The sequence below is a fragment of the Bos grunniens genome, chromosome 11, assembly GCF_055505025.1.
Source record: "Bos grunniens cultivar Pamir isolate PY7600 chromosome 11, Bosgru_T2T1.0, whole genome shotgun sequence".
In the NCBI taxonomy this organism is placed as follows: Eukaryota; Metazoa; Chordata; class Mammalia; order Artiodactyla; family Bovidae; genus Bos; species Bos grunniens.
In genome coordinates this window covers 103,791,949-103,809,022 of record NC_141175.1, presented here as the reverse complement: position 1 = coordinate 103,809,022, position 17,074 = coordinate 103,791,949, and the positions used below count along the sequence as shown (strand labels likewise).

The 17,074-nt window shown below is 48.9% G+C and overlaps 1 protein-coding gene across 29 annotated transcripts in view; it reads left to right on the top strand.

The window, feature by feature from the left end:
* INPP4A (inositol polyphosphate-4-phosphatase type I A) overlaps nucleotides 1-17,074 on the top strand; it is a 118,924-nt gene that overhangs the window by 32,967 nt on the left and 68,883 nt on the right. For 2 of the 29 annotated variants that reach the window (XM_086328061.1, XM_086328034.1), the window contains exon 1: nucleotides 13,964-14,349. The exons of 26 other annotated variants lie outside the window; for them this stretch is intronic. The gene's annotated coding sequence lies outside the window, so the exon portion shown is untranslated. Of the gene's footprint in view, nucleotides 1-13,963; nucleotides 14,350-17,074 lie in introns of those variants that run through there. One more of the 29 variants, XM_086328035.1, reaches the window with a different exon arrangement.

Sequence of the window (17,074 nt, the reverse complement as noted above, 5' to 3'; positions counted from 1 at the left end):
CCAGTCAGCCGCGGTGTCTGTGACCGGGCATTGTGGCTGATCGGCAGGACACCATGTGGACAGACAGTGTGTGAGGCTACGGTTCCAGTTGGCTTACCTTGACTGATGTGTAAAACGGCAAAGGCCAGCTTCTCTGAAACACATAACCATTGCAAGTGGACTTCGGGGGCGGAGAATAACAGACTTGTCCTCCTCTCTGTCCAGCCCAGCCTCCTTGGTTTCTGGTCGGCCGCTTGGCTTGTGCTGTTCCCATGAGATGCTCTTTGGAGCCCTTGAGCCTGACCGTAGGCCGGGCCCCTTCTTCAAAGTCTTCCTCCGGCTGGATCTGTGTCTGAAACTGCCCCCATGTGGGGTTTCCCAAGGCCTTAGGCATTGTCCCCAGACAACCCAGTGCGGTCTGGCTGAGGAGCCCTCCTCCCCGCCCCTGACTGCCGTGTGGTCCTCTGGCGACTGGGCAGCCCCTTGGCTGACTGCCCAGCCTCTGCCCCAGCAGAAAAGCCTGTTCCCATTTCTGCAGGCCCCCTGGTGGAGCCCCCGGGGGGCGGGTTGTGGCTGTCTTGCTGTCTCACCCCAGAGGTGGGCCCACATGCCAGTTGTTTTCAAGGAGTAGTGTCTGACTCCCCAGCACCCGAGGAGGTAGTTTTACTCATTTCCAATTGCAGGGACAGGGAAGGGCAGCTCAGAGAGAGGTGCAGGGACTTACCCAGGTTTCCCTGGGGGTCCTGCCATGTGTCCCGTGGCTGAGTGGGGCTCTCAGGTCATGGTTTGGCCCGTGAGGAACATCGTCACTGGCTGAGCTCCCCTGCACTGTCAGTTTTGGGGTGTCTGGGCCGGCTCACCTGGGGATCTCCCTCTCAGGTGTCCCGGGCCTTGGTGGGGTTTCCGTGCACTGGAGGGTAGATGGCCCCAGCGGCAGCCAGCTCCTGTGCCTGTGCAGACTTGAACGCTCACTTCTGGCTGACGGACGGACCTCTCATGCAGCCCCTAGAGTGACCAGCAGTCTCAGGTGTCGCAGGGCCTCAGCCAGCCCTCCTGGCTGGCTGCGGCCCCTGGAAGCCCCTGACTGTCTCCCCAGCTCAGCTCCCTTGCTCTGGACAATGGAGGGTGAGTGGTGGGCAGGGCCTGGGGGCCCCCAGCCACGGGAACAAGGAGAGGTGTGCTCTGAGCCCCATCCTCACCTGCCAGTGAGGCCGAAGCTGCACTGGGGGCCCTTGGCAGACACCCGCTCCCCACATCATGCGTGTCTGGCATGTGCTCTACTTGTGGACGTGGGTTCAGGTATGAAGATCCAGTGACACAGTGCGCCATGTGATTTAATGCCACAGTTCTCGGTGTGAGATGGTCTTACTACACTGAGCCTCATGAACAGACTTATGGGGAGGCTTTGTTGTATCTCCAAGTGACGTGGCAGGCTTGTGTGCGGGGCAAACTTAGCATTTGACGGTTCCCGGGCTCACGGGGCCTCATAGAGCCCCAGGAAGACGAGGGAACCGCCCCGGGCTGCAGGCTGGCGCTTGGCTGGACTCGAGTGTCTTGTTGGGTGTCTGCTCTCGAGGGTGCACCTCTCCCCCACCTCCTCCTCCTCCGGGCTGGGCTCTCTGTTCTGTGGCGAAAGGTCTCGTCATCGGTACTTTCTGCTGCTTTTCCCTTAGCACGACTCTGTTGCGGTTTAGTTAGGTTGTGATGTCCTTTCCTGGGTTAATAGCTCAACATTGTGTTTAAATGTCCTAAACTTTCAAAACTTGAAAAGTTTAAACAGGCAGATGCAGTGTTAAAGGAGGTGGTGTAGCAGGTGATGTGCGGGATTCCTTTCCTCTCTGTCTTTATACCTGCAGCTACTGTGTGAGCAGGTTTTAGGGCTAAGACTTCGGAGGTCTGGGTGAAGTCCCCACCAGGGGGACTCCTGGGTGAAGTCCCCACCAGGGACCGCAGGTTAAGTTGTTCCATTGACCATCTTGGACAGATGTGGTTTAGCTCATTAGCACAAGTCATGGGAGAGCCTTGATGGATGTCAGGAGTTGGTCACACTTGGTTCAGGGGTTAGGACCCTACAAGAAGGGCAGGCTGGTGGGCAGCAAAACATGAGAAGTGGGCCCCTCTAGACAGGGTGACCAGCCCTCCTGGGAGATAGACGGGGGCAGCTATGGGCAGCTGTGAGCGCCCGCGACCCCAGCTTGTCACCCTGCCTGAATGGGGTTGTCTTCCAGGGGGCCTGTCTTGGGGGATGGATGTCAGCCTGTGCTGACAGTGGGAAGGCGTGCTCGACATCCAGGGATGCAATGAAAAGTGATAGGTGGCCTCTGATCTAACTGGTAAGAAATATTTTTCTTACGCTTACTTTGCTTTTTGAAAAGAAAGAGTTAAACTGTAATACAGATGGTGATTTTTTGATGTAATTTATTTTTATTATAGTAAAAATACTTAGTGAGGTGATACTTCATATGAAAAACCACAGGAAGAGTAATACAGTGAATGCTCACTCAGCTTAATGATGGTTTCACCTCCAGGGCCTTGAAACTTTCTGGTGTTGGGCTTCCCTGGTGGCTGAGATGGTAAAGAATCTGCCTGCAATGCAAGATACCTGGGTTCGATCCCTGAGTTGGGAAGATCCCCTGGAGGAGGGCATGGCGACCCGCTTCAATGTTCTTGCCTGTAGAATCCCGTGGACAGAGGAGCCTGGCAGGCTACAGTCCATGGGGTCGCAAAGAGTCAGACACGACTGAGCAGCTGAGCACACACGCTCCCTGGAATGCTACTCTTGCCCTTGGCTGCCTGGGGAATTCCAACATCAAAGGCAAGCCTGTGTGTGGTATTGCATCACCCCTGTGTGATATCCTGGGACTTCAGCCCTCTGTGGCGAGGTGATCCCAGTGCATCCCCCACTGTTGAAACTATACCCATTCACCTGAGGTTGCCATCAGCCTCAGTTTGCATTTTATTATTTCTGTCTGCTCAACTCTTTGTATTTTGTGATCCAGTCTTTGCATATTTTTTGTGTGGGGGATAGGAAGCAGTTAATTCTCAGTTTCAGGCTTGGGGTGCTTATGGTCGGAAGCGGCTTTTTTTTTTAAATTTAGGCTTGTTGCTCTCTGCTGTACAGGTGGTTCAGGAATGGTCAAGGCCAGGATGGGGCCAGCTGTGAGGCCGGGGCCTGAGGATTGTGCCCATCTTGCCCCTTTGCCTGGTGTGGCTGTGTGCCGCGGTGGGTGGGCAGGCCTGGTTCCCAGCGCAGAGCGCAGGCTGCTCTGTGTCCACCTGAGCTGCAGACTTGGTTCCATGCGGTCAGGCGATCTCTGCCCTGGGGCATCCCCATGGTCTCTGCTCCAGACACCTTGTCGTTAACATCGCTCAGGAGCCCAGTGATTTCCATTTCGAATGTCTGCGTAGTATCCCCCCACATGACGAACCATGGTTTATTGTTTTCCCGGCAGGCATTTAGTCTGCTGCTAAATCTTGCAGTGTGTGTTACAGGATACGATACAGTGACGCTAATGCTGGGGTGGGCGTCCTTTCTGCAAACATCCTACCGCCCCCACCCCCACCCCGCCAGTGGCTGAGTGAGTCCAGCAGCTGCACACCTGTCTTGTGGGTGGACGGCCAGGCCTGAATGGATGTGACCTCATCCCACGAAGCGTCTCGCCTTCCTGCTGTTGGAGACCATCCGGCCCCTGCTGACCACAGTGTCAGGTGCTCTGCCAGTCGGTCTGTGCCTAGTTGGGAGCTGAAGAAAACTGCCACATGTTATCTTGTCTATTAGACATAGTTAGGTCAAATTTTTAAAAACGTGTGTGAAGAGTTGCTGCAGTCTTGAAAATATGATAGTCATCCAGCTCGGCAACAGCATGAACTGTGTTTACAATTTAACAGTCAAGTGAAAAAGCAGGATATTACACTTCTGTACCCGCTGATCTCATCTGTGTAAAATATGCAAATAAAAATTCTGACTTTAGTTAAGGTGTGATTATGGGTGGGGTTTCCCCTTTACTCTCAGACTTTCAGTGAGGGAACCGTGGTGGCAAATTTTCAAATTTCTGTGCTGCTGTCCTTGGCCGAGTACTAGTCGGATTCCTTGGAAACCCCCGGGCGGTCCCGGGGTGAGCCGGCTGCTGGGCAGGCAGAGTGTGTCTGGTTGTCCTGCGCTTGGGGCCAGCCATCGCTTAGGGACCACTGCTGAGGCTCTTCTGGGGGTGGGAACCCAACTGTGGGGTCCTTCCTTTTGTTGATTTCAGGGTTATCAGCGTTTTACTGACTTGGCAGTATTTTGTTTTATTTTAAAGTATTTTTATTGCAGTATAGTCGATTTACAAGGCTGTGTTAGTTTCAGGTGTAGCGAAGTGGAACAGTTAGACACAGACATGTGTGACTCCTTCAGAGTCTTTTCCCGTGTAGGCCGCTACAGGTGCCGAATAAAGTTCCTTGAGCTGCACAGGAGTAGGTCCTTGTTGGTTTTCTATATAGCAGTGTGTTCTTGTCAATCCAAATTTATCCCTCCCATGTATTTTGACTTTTAAGTGAGAAGTTTGGCAACTGCTTCATTCATCTTCCTTTGAATAGTTAATCCAGAGTTTTTTTTGTTAAGAGTCGAATACTCTTTTCCTGAGGTAAATCTGTGGGCTTCCCAGGTGGTTCTGGGAAGATACCGGAAGTGGTCAAAATCCTCCTGCCAGTGCCGAAGACGTAGGTTTGATCCCTGGGTCGGGAAGATCCCCTGGCAAAGAGTATGGCGTCCCGCTCCAGGATTCTTGCCTGGGAAATCCCATGGACAGAGGAGCCTGGTGGGCCACAGTCCGTGGGGTCGCAGAGTCAAACACAACTCAGCATACACACACGAGGTGAATCTGTAACTGAGAAAATGGAAATCTGATACTTTGTCTAAAGTACTTCAACATGCTGTTTGCTAGCCACCTCCACGAAATATTTCTCTTCATAAAATTTTCAGTTCTATCAAAATGGTTATTACTTACTAAAACAAGGGGAGGAGGCATCTTGATAAGAAAGTTAAGTTAGAAAGAGGACTTCTGAGAAGTTTTCCATCTCAGCCTTCAGTGAGGGGTGTGCTGTAGTCTCGCTCCATGGACCACGGCTGGTTCCCAGGGTCCCTGACCAGGCAGTTCCTCTTCCTCGTTGCCTCCTCTAATGGAAGGCTCAATTTCTGGCCTTTCCTCTTTTTTTCCTCTGGGTCTGTTCTTGGGGTACTGTAATTATGTTGATGGTTTGTGTTGTTCCCTAGAATCCCACTAGTAAGTTAGTCTGAGTTTAATGGAAGAGCACATATGTTGTGGGCGCTCGTATAAGATGGTTAAGAGTCTTATGTGTCCCTGTGATGTTTGGGAAGCAGCGTGAATCTCCTGGGTTCCTAAAAGTCCGGGAGGTGTGACACCCCTTCCTCTGTGTCCAGGCTGGTCTCCATGTTTTCGTCTTATCTCCTCCTTTCCTTGCCCCCGGTCATCTTCCTGCCTTTCTCATCAGCCTGCTCATCTCTCCCCCGCAAGGCAGTGGTGCTTCCAAGGCCTGAAGCAGTGTGGAGATCCTCAGAGCCGCCAGAGGAGGGGAGTCCAGACGCTGGTGGGCAGGCAGGGTTCCGGGAGTTGTTCAGAGGCCCTGCCGTGCGGGTGGGTGAAGCTGGCCCAGGTCACAGAGCTCTTAGATCATGGGGTTCCTGCAAACGAGTTCTGTCAGAGTCTGGGACTAGGAGTCAGGTCTTAGAAGGCTGGGTGGCATGAAGGGCAGGGCAGCTCTTCTCAGATGCCTGATTGCTCTGCCTTTGATGGACTCTGCCTGGAGGGTGCTGTCCTGCCAGGAGTCTGCGCCAGTGACCTCAGCCAGTGGCAGGAAGTAGGCATGGAGGGCCTGGAAGCTGAGTCCTCTGGGGAGAGAAAGCATGTAGAGTGTAGCTCACCATCTTTGTGCTTTAAAAAAAAAACAAAACGGAAAGGCTAATTAATTCGTAGCTAAGGTAATTTTTAAACTTTTAGAATAGTTTGAGATTTACAAAGACAGTACAGCGAGTTCCCTTGCATCCCTACTCCCTCCCCCAGCCTGTGCCCCCTCCCCCCGCCCGTGTTAACCTGTTGCCCTACGTTGCGGTCCTTTAGTCACAACTAGTGAACCAGCACCGATCCATTATTATTAACTTAGGGCCATACCTTTAGACTTGCCTATTTTTTTCCTCTTAATTTTTTTTCTCTTTCTTTTCCTTTTTTAAACAAATGTCCTTTTTCTGTCCTAGGACACTCGATTATACTTATTTGTCTTATTTCCTTAGGGTCCTCTTGGTGGTGAGTCTTTCTCTAGCGTTCCTTCCTTATTTGTGATGACCTTGATGGTTTTATGTAGTAATGTTCCGCATTTGTAGAATGCCCTTCATTTTGGGTTTGTCTCGTGTTTTTCTCATGACTGTACTGAGATTATCAATTTGGGGGAGGAAGACCGCAGAGATGAAGTGCATTCTGGTCGCATCCTAGCAGGGTCCGTTCTTCCAGCATGACTTGATCTGAGGTGCTGTCTGTCAGGTCAAGTGTAAAGTTTCACTCCCACCTTCCCTACAGTGTTCTGTTTGGAAGGCAGTCACGTGCAGCCCGCAGGTAAGGGGTGGGAGTTAGGCTCCACCTCTTTGAGGTGACAGGGTTGTTTACATAAATTGTTTGGAATGAGATTTGTCTCTTCTCCATTTATTCAGTCACTTATTTTTATCAGAGTGGACTCTTAGATACCTATTTTTCTACCTGGAGTTATAATTCAGTACTGTGTTATTTGGTTGTTCAGATTGTCCCAGCTTTGGCCACAGGAGCTCTTTCGGTTGGCTCCTATGTCCCTTTGACGTGCCCCCATTATTATGGGTTTTTAAATTTTTTCTTTTGAGCATGTCTGTTCTTTGTTTATTTTTTTGGCACTGCAAGATGCCCTGGGCTCACCTTGTACCTTTCCTGCCCAGTCCTAGAATTGGCCACTTCTCCAAAGACCTCTCACTCCTTTTATTGGAGAATTGAATTAGAAACCAAGACCTGGGCACCAAGTGGTTAAATTATTGTTATTTCAGTGTCTGTGTCCTCAACTGAGCAATGAATGCAAAACACATAAGTTGTGATACTATCAAGAAATAACTGAAAATATCAATTACTGGCCCTGCCCCTTCTAGGGCTCCTCAGACCCCGTTCCACAGTTGTTAACCTGACGTGCACCTCATTCTGCATCCTGTTTCTGGAGCTGTCTCTGTAGTGGTAATGATTTTATGTGCACTCTCTCACTATGACTCTGAAGTCATCCACTCTTACCCTTTCATGATTGAGAGGCAGTAAGCAGATCTTGAATGAATGCTTCCTGCTCCCTGAGTCCTGTAGGGGCTCTTGGTCAGAGGAATAAAATCTAAATTTGAGAAGAGAACCTGATGGGAGAGAAGTTTGTGTGGACAGAAGTACTGCCGAGCTCCTTAGAGGGAGCGCCTCAGCTTGAGGCTGGCGTCCAGGCAGGCGATCAAGAGATGGGGTTGGAGCTGGTCCTGCAGGTGGAGTGGGTGGGTGGGGAAGTGTTGTGGGAATCGTACTGTGGCGGCTACAGGTGTGGGGGCCAAATGGAAGCCTTCCTCCCCGACCTAAAGACCCTGGACCCTTGCCTTTGAGTGAGTGTGTGCATGCGTGTGTAAGTCCTGCCATCTTTGCTCTCAGCCCCCCTGGGAGGCCAGATTACAGCTTGTTGCCTTAGCCCTGTGTGGGCTGGCAGTGGGAGCAGAGAGAAAAGGGTTACAAAGGCAGAGAAATCTTGAAAGGAGAGCGGTCAGAACCCAGTGAGTGCACAGCGTGCTTGATGGTTCTGAAGCCATGCCAGAAATGTCTGAGCTCCTGAGAATGGTGGGCCTCAAAGGGAGAGGATGCAGGAGAAGCCAGTTTTGAAGGGAACGTGAGCTCAGGTTTCAGCGGGTGCCGAGAGTCTGCAGTGGGTGACTCGTTGACTTAGAAATGCTGGATTTAGCCTCAAGAGAGGAGGCGAGGGATTTGGCCATCATCTCCTCGCTGACTCAGTGGCTGAAGGTGTCGAGGTGCAGAAGGATGCAGGCGCACCCTGAGGACGTGGCCCAGCCTGCCGTCTTGTCCTGCCTGTTGGCATGGGAGCTGCCCTCGTGCTGAGTGATGGATGGACTCAGGGTTGCCCAGGCACCACCATCAGTACAGGTGGCTTAGGGTCTTTTCTCTGGGGCTTCTGTGTGCTGTGCTGGAACTCCTCTGACAGTCTCCTCCTGAGGGGGCTTTAACCCCTATGCTCTCTGCCTGGCAGAGCGAACCCTGCTTCTCCCCTTGCTGAGGCTGAGAGAGTGCCTACGAATGTGCTCCCCACCCCAGCTCCGGGTGTGACTTGTTTCTGGGAGGGAGATGGTGTGGGGGCATCTTGAACTATTTGAGTTTTGTCTTTGGATGACACGGTGTTTTGTGTCAGGCTTTTCCATCATCACTCCACACAGCCACCAAGTTCTGTCTGCCTTTTCCACTCCTTCTACACTGAATTAACGTCTCTGTGGGATCCACGTGCCTGTGGGGTGACGTGGACAGTCTAGCAAGGCCCAGGATGATGGAACTTACCCAGAACTCGTGTGACCCTGCAGGGGGTGTGGTGACGGTGAGAAGTGTCCAGATCTGGGCTGGAATTGAGGCGGGAGGGACTGAGAGACGAAGCGAGGAAGGCGCCTTGCTTCTGGCATGAACCGTGGCAGGAGGATGGGGATGCCGATGCTGAGATGGAGAAGACTTGGGGGAAGCAAGAGGGAAGCCGGGGCGGTGCCGGTGGTCCCAGGGAGGGGAGGACGTCCTCTTGAGGGGCTGGGTTATTCGGCCAGCTCCCTTTGTCAGACTGGACTGCTTATCACATGGGAATCTCTAAAAAGAGAGGAGAGTTTTGTCTGAGTGTTGTATTTGGGTCTGTGGCTGGGGGCTCACAAAACCCTCCTGTGTCAGGGAACAAGTTTTGAAGTCAGGAATGGTGCCTGCTCTGGAGAGTGGAGCCCGCGTGGGCGGGCTGGGACCCCATGGTAGTCCTCTCAGTTGGCCCTCACGCAGGCCCCCCTCTCTGCTGCGGTGTCACGGTTACATACGGAGGAAGAGCTTGGGTTTCGGGGAAGGGAGTTGGACACCTCAGTGGTCTGACATGAGGCTCTTCCAGAGGCACTTGGGGTCAGTCCAGTCCTGACTTCTTTATCATCCTCATGGAGATGCCTCCCTTCTCTCATTGCATTTGAAACTGGGACTCCACATCTCCTTGCCCTGGAATCAACATTAACCCTGACACCAGTGCCTCCTCATCAGTGAGGTGGGAACCCAGGGTGCTTCACCTCCTGCCCCTGCTGGGGGCACCGGCAAAGTGGTGAGTAGGAAGACTGTGCTTGCAATGGCTGAAGAACACATTGACGTGAAATATTTGGTACCTTGGGTGTCAGAACAGCTCATGGAGGGTTTGTTTTCCAAAATTATTGTTTTATAGTACTGTGTACTCTTACTTAGAACAAAATAAAACACTTTCCAAAGAAGAGAATCATTTTTATGCCAACTTATTAACTAAAAAAAAAAAAAACTATGGTGGTGAAAAACAGAGTTGCATTTCCTTATGTGATGGAGAAAAAAATCAAAGCCTAAACTGGATCACATAGACAGTAGCAGGAATAGTGAGTTCCATCCATAGCTAAGTATAGCTGAGACCTAGTTCATCACAAATGGTATTTCCACAAGGGAATGGGAGGTGATCTTTGTGCACTTCCAGAGGTTTTTCATACATGGCTGTAGTAACATGGCAGGGCTGGTTGTTCTTGCATTTGAGGTAAGGCCTCTTGTTTTCACAACCGGTTCCCTGACACAGGAGCGTTTCATGACCCCCAGCCACAGACCCAGTGCTGGGTGGGGCCTGGGCAGCAGAAGGTAGACGGGTGCCGTGGGGCCCCCAAGGCCCCACCCAGGGGATGCTCTCATCTGAATGTTCACACACACACACACACACACACGGTCTCATCTGGACAGTTTGGTTTCCAAGCCCCCTAGTGAGGGAGAAGCAGCAGGTTTCGGTTGACAAGACCACTGGAAGCTGCTCAGCCTGACTGTAGGTGAAGAGAGCAGAGCCAGCATCACAAGTAGATGTAGCCGGAAACGGAGCAGCGAGCTGGGTGCATTTCAGATGGAAGCAAGCAGCCCTTGTGCCCCAGGTGGGAGGCCCTTTGAGCCCAGTCATGGACGTGTTTAGTGGGGTTCATCCTCTTCCCCACACCGCAGACGAGATGGCAGCCCCAGGGCTGTTGCAGGGTGTGCAGGTTCGATCCCTGGTCTGGAAGATCCTGCATGCTGTGCACTGCTGCCAAAAAAAAAAAAACAGTGTCAAAAGCTGCTGCCCCCACCCAGCACTCCATTCATAATGTGTGGGTCACTCTGAGAGAAATGAGCCACTGCCCTTGACCCCAGCCCTAGAGCAGGGACTCAGAGACTTGCTGAGGAAGAGAGGTTAGCTGTAAGGACAGAAAGCTCTGACACTCTCCCCAAAGGTACTGGATTTATGTATAACAGAATACGGGAAGTTCAGATGTAAGCATGCTGTCAGGAACAAGACAAGGAGATCTTGGTCATCAGTAGAAACAAGAGGCCAGTAACTCCATGTTAGCAACAGCCAGAACTTGAGCAAAGACCAGAGAGAGATAGCCAAAAAGAGCCCTCCTGAGGTGAGAACAAGCCTCAAACACTGACATCAAGAATTATCCCTGCAAAAAGGCCTGCATTTAACTGATCAGGCTTCATAGCAATTGATGCCCCAGAATATTGTCAAAAATAATAATCAGCCAGCAATTCATGGATCCTTATAGCTGGGTATAGTAACCTCAGGGGCAGGGAGCTTCACAGAGAGATCAGGGAAGAGAAAAAGAAAGCCCTATAAAACCGTTGTCATCCCAGGGAGACTGTGCACACCCAAGGCCATGTTCCCTGAGGAACAGCATCAGAGGCTGGGGATAGCAGGGAGTCATGAGGGGATAGATTCGACTAAACTATTAATAGTTCAGCTGAGTCACTGGAAAAATAAGCACTCAGAAACAAGCCCTGCAGGGAGAAGATCAGTATTCAGAACTGCGGCTATATATTGCCTACAAGGTCTAATTTTTAAGAGAAAAGGATAACTTGCAAAGGAATAAGTAAGTGTGATTTTGTTTTTTAAAGCGTCAGAAATTACCAGAAAGAAGGCCCAGATGTTGGGTTTAACAGACAAAGACTTTAAAGCAGCTGTTGTAAATATAACAGAATCCCCCTGAAACGCAGGAGAACCAGGTTCGATCCCTGGGTTGGTAAGATCCCCTGGAGAAGAAAATGGCAACCCACTCCAGTATTCTTGCCTGGGAAGTCCCATGGACACAGGAGCCTGATGGCCTAGTCTTTGGGGTCACAAGAGCTGGATGCGACTTAGCAACTAAACCACCACCAAGGGAAATCACACTTAAAGAAGTAAAGAAAGGTCTGATGACAATGTTTGATCAATTAAAGAATACAAAAAAAAAAAAAAAAACAATAAAATGAACTAAATGGAAATTCTGGAGTTGAAATGTAAAATAACCAGGATGAAGAATTCACCAGAGGACCAAAACAGTAGATGTCAACTAGAAGAAAGTAGAACAAGTGAACTTGAAGATAGAGTGATGGAGATTATGCAGTTCAAATGGTAGAAAAAAGTGAAGAAAATGCACAGAACCTCAAGAAATGTGGGGCACCATGAAGCTCAAGAAAGTACACGTAATACAAGTTTTGCAAGAGGAGAGAGAGGAACAGAAAAAAAATATGAGAAGAAATCTTGTTGAAAACTTCCCAAATTAGATGAAAAAACAACCTCCACATCCAAGAAACATAATGAACTCTCCCAAGTAGCATGAACACAAAGAAATCCACACCCAGGCACTTCATAGTAAAAAAAAAAAAAAAAAAAAAAAAATGTTGGAAAGACAAAGAAAAAAATCTCAAAAAGCAGCAGGAGAAGAATGACTCAATTGTACTGAGAATCTCAGTAAGATTAACAGACTTCTGTTATTGGAAACAGTGGAGACCAGGGGCAGAGTTGTGGATGGCATATTCAAAGTCCTGAAAGAAAAAAAAAAAAAGCCAACCAAGGATCTTATATCCAGAAAAATGTCTCTCAGAAATGAAGGTGAAATAAAGATATTTTCAATGAAAAAATAAGCCAGAAAACCCCCCAGAGAATTTGTGGTCAGCAGACTCACCTTACAGAAAATATAAAGGAACTCCTTTGGGCTGAAAGCAAATGACCACAGCTGATGATTCAAATCCATATGAGGAAGACAGAGAGTGCGGAATTATATAATTATATGAGACAATGTAAATGCATGTATCTCTCCTTTCTTAACTGATTTTTAAAAACATCTTTTTAAAGTAAAATGTATATTACTTTGTTCTTGGGCCTAGGACATCTAAAAAAGTAATGTGTTTGACAGCATAAAGGAAGCAGGTGTGAGCAAAACTGTATTGGTGTAAGGAATTTCCACAGGACAATAGAAGAGAACCAGAAATAGTGAATAATAAGGTGAATGTAACAAACTCTGTAAATATGTACTTGCTTCCCTTCTCTCACTTCTTTGAAAACATGAAATTATATAAAGAAATGATAGCAATCTCTTTAGGGGATTGTAATATATATAAGAATAATATGTATAGCAATAATTGAACAGAAAGAAAAAGAAATAGAACGGTATAGAAACAGTGTTTCCATATCTCACTGGAATTAGGCGGGTAGAGGAATTAAAGGTTACTCTGGAGAATATTCACGTAATGTGAAGAAAAGCAGGAAATGAGGAAGGAGGAATGAAAAAGGCAGAGACGCCTACACCCTTGCCACTTTCCACTGGTGTTTATTAGAAGGTATAAACTAAATATTAGAGCTTGCCTGTGTTTCTTTAATTCTACATGAAAAGAAATTTCATTAGCTTTCTCTGGATAGAGCCCTCCTCTGTCTCCCATTTATCCTGGGTCTTTTGGTCAAAAGTGTATTTTAAATGTGTTCGGAACAGGTACACACCTGACCAGGAGGCTGTACAGATAAAAGGAGCAGCTCTGGAGTGAGGGAGGTGCTTGGGGCCTGGAGTTTATGACCTGGGGTTGGTGTGACCTTGTGACCTAGTATTGGTCACTTTTCCATCTCTGACAGTGGGTTGAAGTGTTAGCAAGGTCACCTTGGACACTCAGATAATGACTGGGAAGTACTTAACCATGGCTCCCCGCTCCCCAGAGGTCTGACGTGGGGAGGAGAGAGAGGGGATTCAGGGCCTCTGCTCAGTGTCAAGGCTGCACCCTTTGTGAGCAGAAAAGGGGAGAGGGGTCGCTTTACCAGGTCCGGTCCTTGACTCTTCCTGGCAGCACCCACCAGCATAGCTACTGGGCTTGTGCAGTGTATTAGAGAATGCCAGGTAGCATCTGGTGTGCAAGCATGTTGTCACAGACTGAGGTGTGTGTCTCTCCCCACGCCCCCACCAGACTCACATGTTGAGTCCCTAGCTCCTGAGGTTTGGAAGGCAAGTCTGGCATTTCTGAAAGAGCTGCTGCCGGGCGGCCCTGTTCAGGTGCATCGCTGTGCACGCCAGACCCACAGCCACTCAGGCTTCTGCCACCAGGCTGGCCATTAAGGAGAGCTGAAGGAGGACAGGGAGAAGGCCATTTCTGGTATCTGGAGATAGCATCTCTAAAGAGTTAATTAAGTTTAAATGAGGTCATAAGAATAGGCCCTAGTCCAGTTGGATTTGGACTAGGGAGGAAATAGCATCCCACTCCAGTTTTCTTGCCTGGAAAATTCCCTGGACAGCGGAGCCTGGCAGGCTACAGTCCATGGGGTTGTGAAGAGTTGGACATGACTAAGCACACACACACACCTTATAAGAAGAAGATGAGACGCCGGGGAGGTGCACAGAGAACAGTCCATGTGAGGACACGGAGAAGATGCCGCGCGCACACCAAGGGGAGGGGCTTCAGGAGAGCCTGCCAGCAGCCTGATCTTGGGCGTCCAGCCTCCAGAGCTGCGGGAAAACGTGTCTGCTGTGTCGGTCCCCCCTTCTGTGATACCGTGTTACAGCCACCGGGCAGACTGATGCGTGGCTAGTGTGGGGTCTCAGGGTTCTCTGTTGATCCCCACCGTGTTATTGCCAGATTGGCCCACTGACCAGCTGGGAAAGTAGTCCCACTCAGAAATACAGACGTGCAAGATAATTACGAGTAAAGGGGCTGCTTTGGACACAGTCTTCTCTCCGACCTCCTTCAGATCTGTGTAATGACCAGCCTGGGGGCAGAAGCCATCTGCGTGACTGAGTGGTGGGCACGGTAATGCACCCAGAACAAGGTCGGCTGGCAGCAGTTATCCCAGAAATGCCGGGTTTGCCTTGCGTTTTGATCCTGTTTTTCTGAAACTGTGGCACACAGTATTTTTAGAGCTGCTTCGCGGTTTCTCTTTGTGAACCTTTCTTTGGGTACATCATTTAATCCTCTCAGCCAGCCTTGTTTAAGATCTGCAGAGTGCTATATTTATTTGAAATTTCGGGGCTTTTCAGAATGTTGCTCCAAGAAAATCGGATGAATACGGAACTCTAGAATTTATGCCTTAAAAGGCTTAACTGCTAATTCGTGTGTACGTTTTCTCATGATTATTTCTCCCTCTTTTTTTTTCTAGGCCATCTAGGGCAGGGAAATTAAAAACTCTGCTGGAGTTAGTGTCAGAAGATCTTTTTTAAAAAATTAATTTCATTTTTTGGGGCAGTTTTGGCTTCATAGCAGAAAGTACAGAACATTGCCATATATGCCCCGTCCCCACAGAGAGAGCTGCAACTTCTCAAGGACAAGAGGGACAGATCCTTCTTTGTAGAGGAGGAGTATCTTTCTTGGCAAGACTCATGACCTTTAGTGATCAGGTGGAGGGTGTCAGACCGCCCCCTCAGGCTGTGGCTTGAGTGAGCTTGGACCTGACGCCCAGCAGAATCTTGCCACGTCTGCCGGGGGAGCCACAGGAGGCGTCGCTGGCAGGCCCAGATCTAATTCCTGGGGAAGCCCCCCCACTGCCCACAACCCAGGCTGTGTCACCCTCCGGAAAGAAGGTGTCATTTAAAGATTTAAATCTTAACTCCTACCTTTTCAGTGCATTTTTGCCCTTGTAGCTCATTTGACTCTCAGCAAGGTGTAGGGTCACTTAAATTTAACTTGTGATCTACAAAGCCTTTACACACACTTTCTTTTCCTGTTTCTTTTCTTTCTTTTTTAATAGAGATATGGTTGTTTATTGCTTAACATCTGATGGACGAAATGACAAGTTATTGTTGTTCAGTTGCTAAGTGTGTCCAACTCTTTGTTACCCCATGGACTGCAGCATGCCAGGCTTCCCTGCCTTTCACCATCTCCCAGAATTTTCTTAAACTCGTCCATTGAGTGATGCTCTCCAGCCATCTTATGCTCTGCCACCCTCTTCTCCTTTTGCCTTCAATCTTCCCCAGAGTCAGGGTCTTTTCCAGTGAGTCGACTCTTCACATCAGGTGCCAAAGTATTGAAGCTTCAGCTTTAACATTGGTCCTTCCAATGAATATTCAGGATTGATTTCCTTTAGGATTGATTGATTTGATCTCCTTGCAGTCCAAAGGGACTCTCAAAAGTTTTCTCTAGCACCGCAATTCAAAAGCATCAGTTCTCTGGTGCTCAGCCATCTTTATGGTCTATCTTTCACATTCGTATGTGGTTACTGGAAAAATCAACGCTTCGACAATGCAGATTTGTCAGCAAAGTGATGTCTCTGCTTTTTAATATGCTATCTAGGTTTGTCTTAGATTTCCTTCCAAGGAGCAAGAGTCTTTTAATTTCATGGCTGCAGTTACCGTCCGCAGTGATTTGGGAGCCCAAGAAGATAAAATCTGTGACTGCTTCTACTTTTTCCCCTTCTGTCTGCCATGACGTGATGGGACTGGATGCCGTAATCTTCGTTTTTTGAATGATGAGTTTTAAGCCAGCATTTTCACCCTTTTCTTTTACCCTCATCAAGAGGCTCTTTAGTTCCTCTTCACTTTCTGCATTAGAGTGGTATCATCTGCATATCTGAGATGGTTGGCATTTCTCCCAGCAGTCTTGATTCCAGCTTGTGATTCATTCAGCCCGGCATTTCACATAAGTTAAATAAGTAGGGTGACAATATGCAGCCTTGTCAGACTTGCTTCCTAATTTTGAACCAGTCTGTCATTCCATGTACTCTTGAAACTGTTGTTTCTTGGCTTTCATACAGGTGTCTCAGGAGACAGGTAAGGTGGTCTGATATTCCTGTCTTGTTAAGAATTATCAACATTTCATTGTGATCCATATAGTCAAAGGCTGTAGCATAGTCAGTGAAGCAAAAGTAGATGTTTTTCTTGAATTCCATTGCTTTCTGTATGCACAGCATGGCTCATAGCTTCACTTATTTATGTAAGCCCCTTTGCCATGACAAGACTGTGATCCATGAAGGGAAATGACAAGTTACCTTCTCTCAATATACATGGATGGAGACTGGGCATGATACCCACAATAAAAGCTCCCAGTTCAAAGGAGGAAGAACCAGAGACCTGGTTCACACAGCTCTCTTTACCACCTGCTTCCTAATAGTGGAGAAAATGTCTTTGTCCACTGATTTGTCTTTCCTGAATTTCATCATCTTGGAGGGTCTTTCTCTCTGCTTTTCAGCCAAGGTAGGCAGTGGGGGTAGATTCTGTTCAAGCTGTCTTACGTTTGTCTTACTTAAGTGGTTTTCAAAGGGAAGGTCCCACACATGGCAGAATGCCTTCTCACAGCACACACACTTCCTTCGCTGGGCTCTGCAGCAAGTCTCTAAGGTGAGGTTGTGTCCCCAGCTGATGACAGAGGACCGGGGCTCTGAGAGGAGCTGCCCACAGGCCAGCAACGGGTGGCGGCTGGGGCTCGGGTGGCGGCTGGGGCTCTGGTGCCTGGCTCCAGGCCCTGTGTCTCCTCCAGGGGCCTGTCTGCCCCTGGATGCCAGCCTTGAATCTGAATAAATTCGTTTCTATACACTTGAATATTTAACTAATTCAAGATGTTAC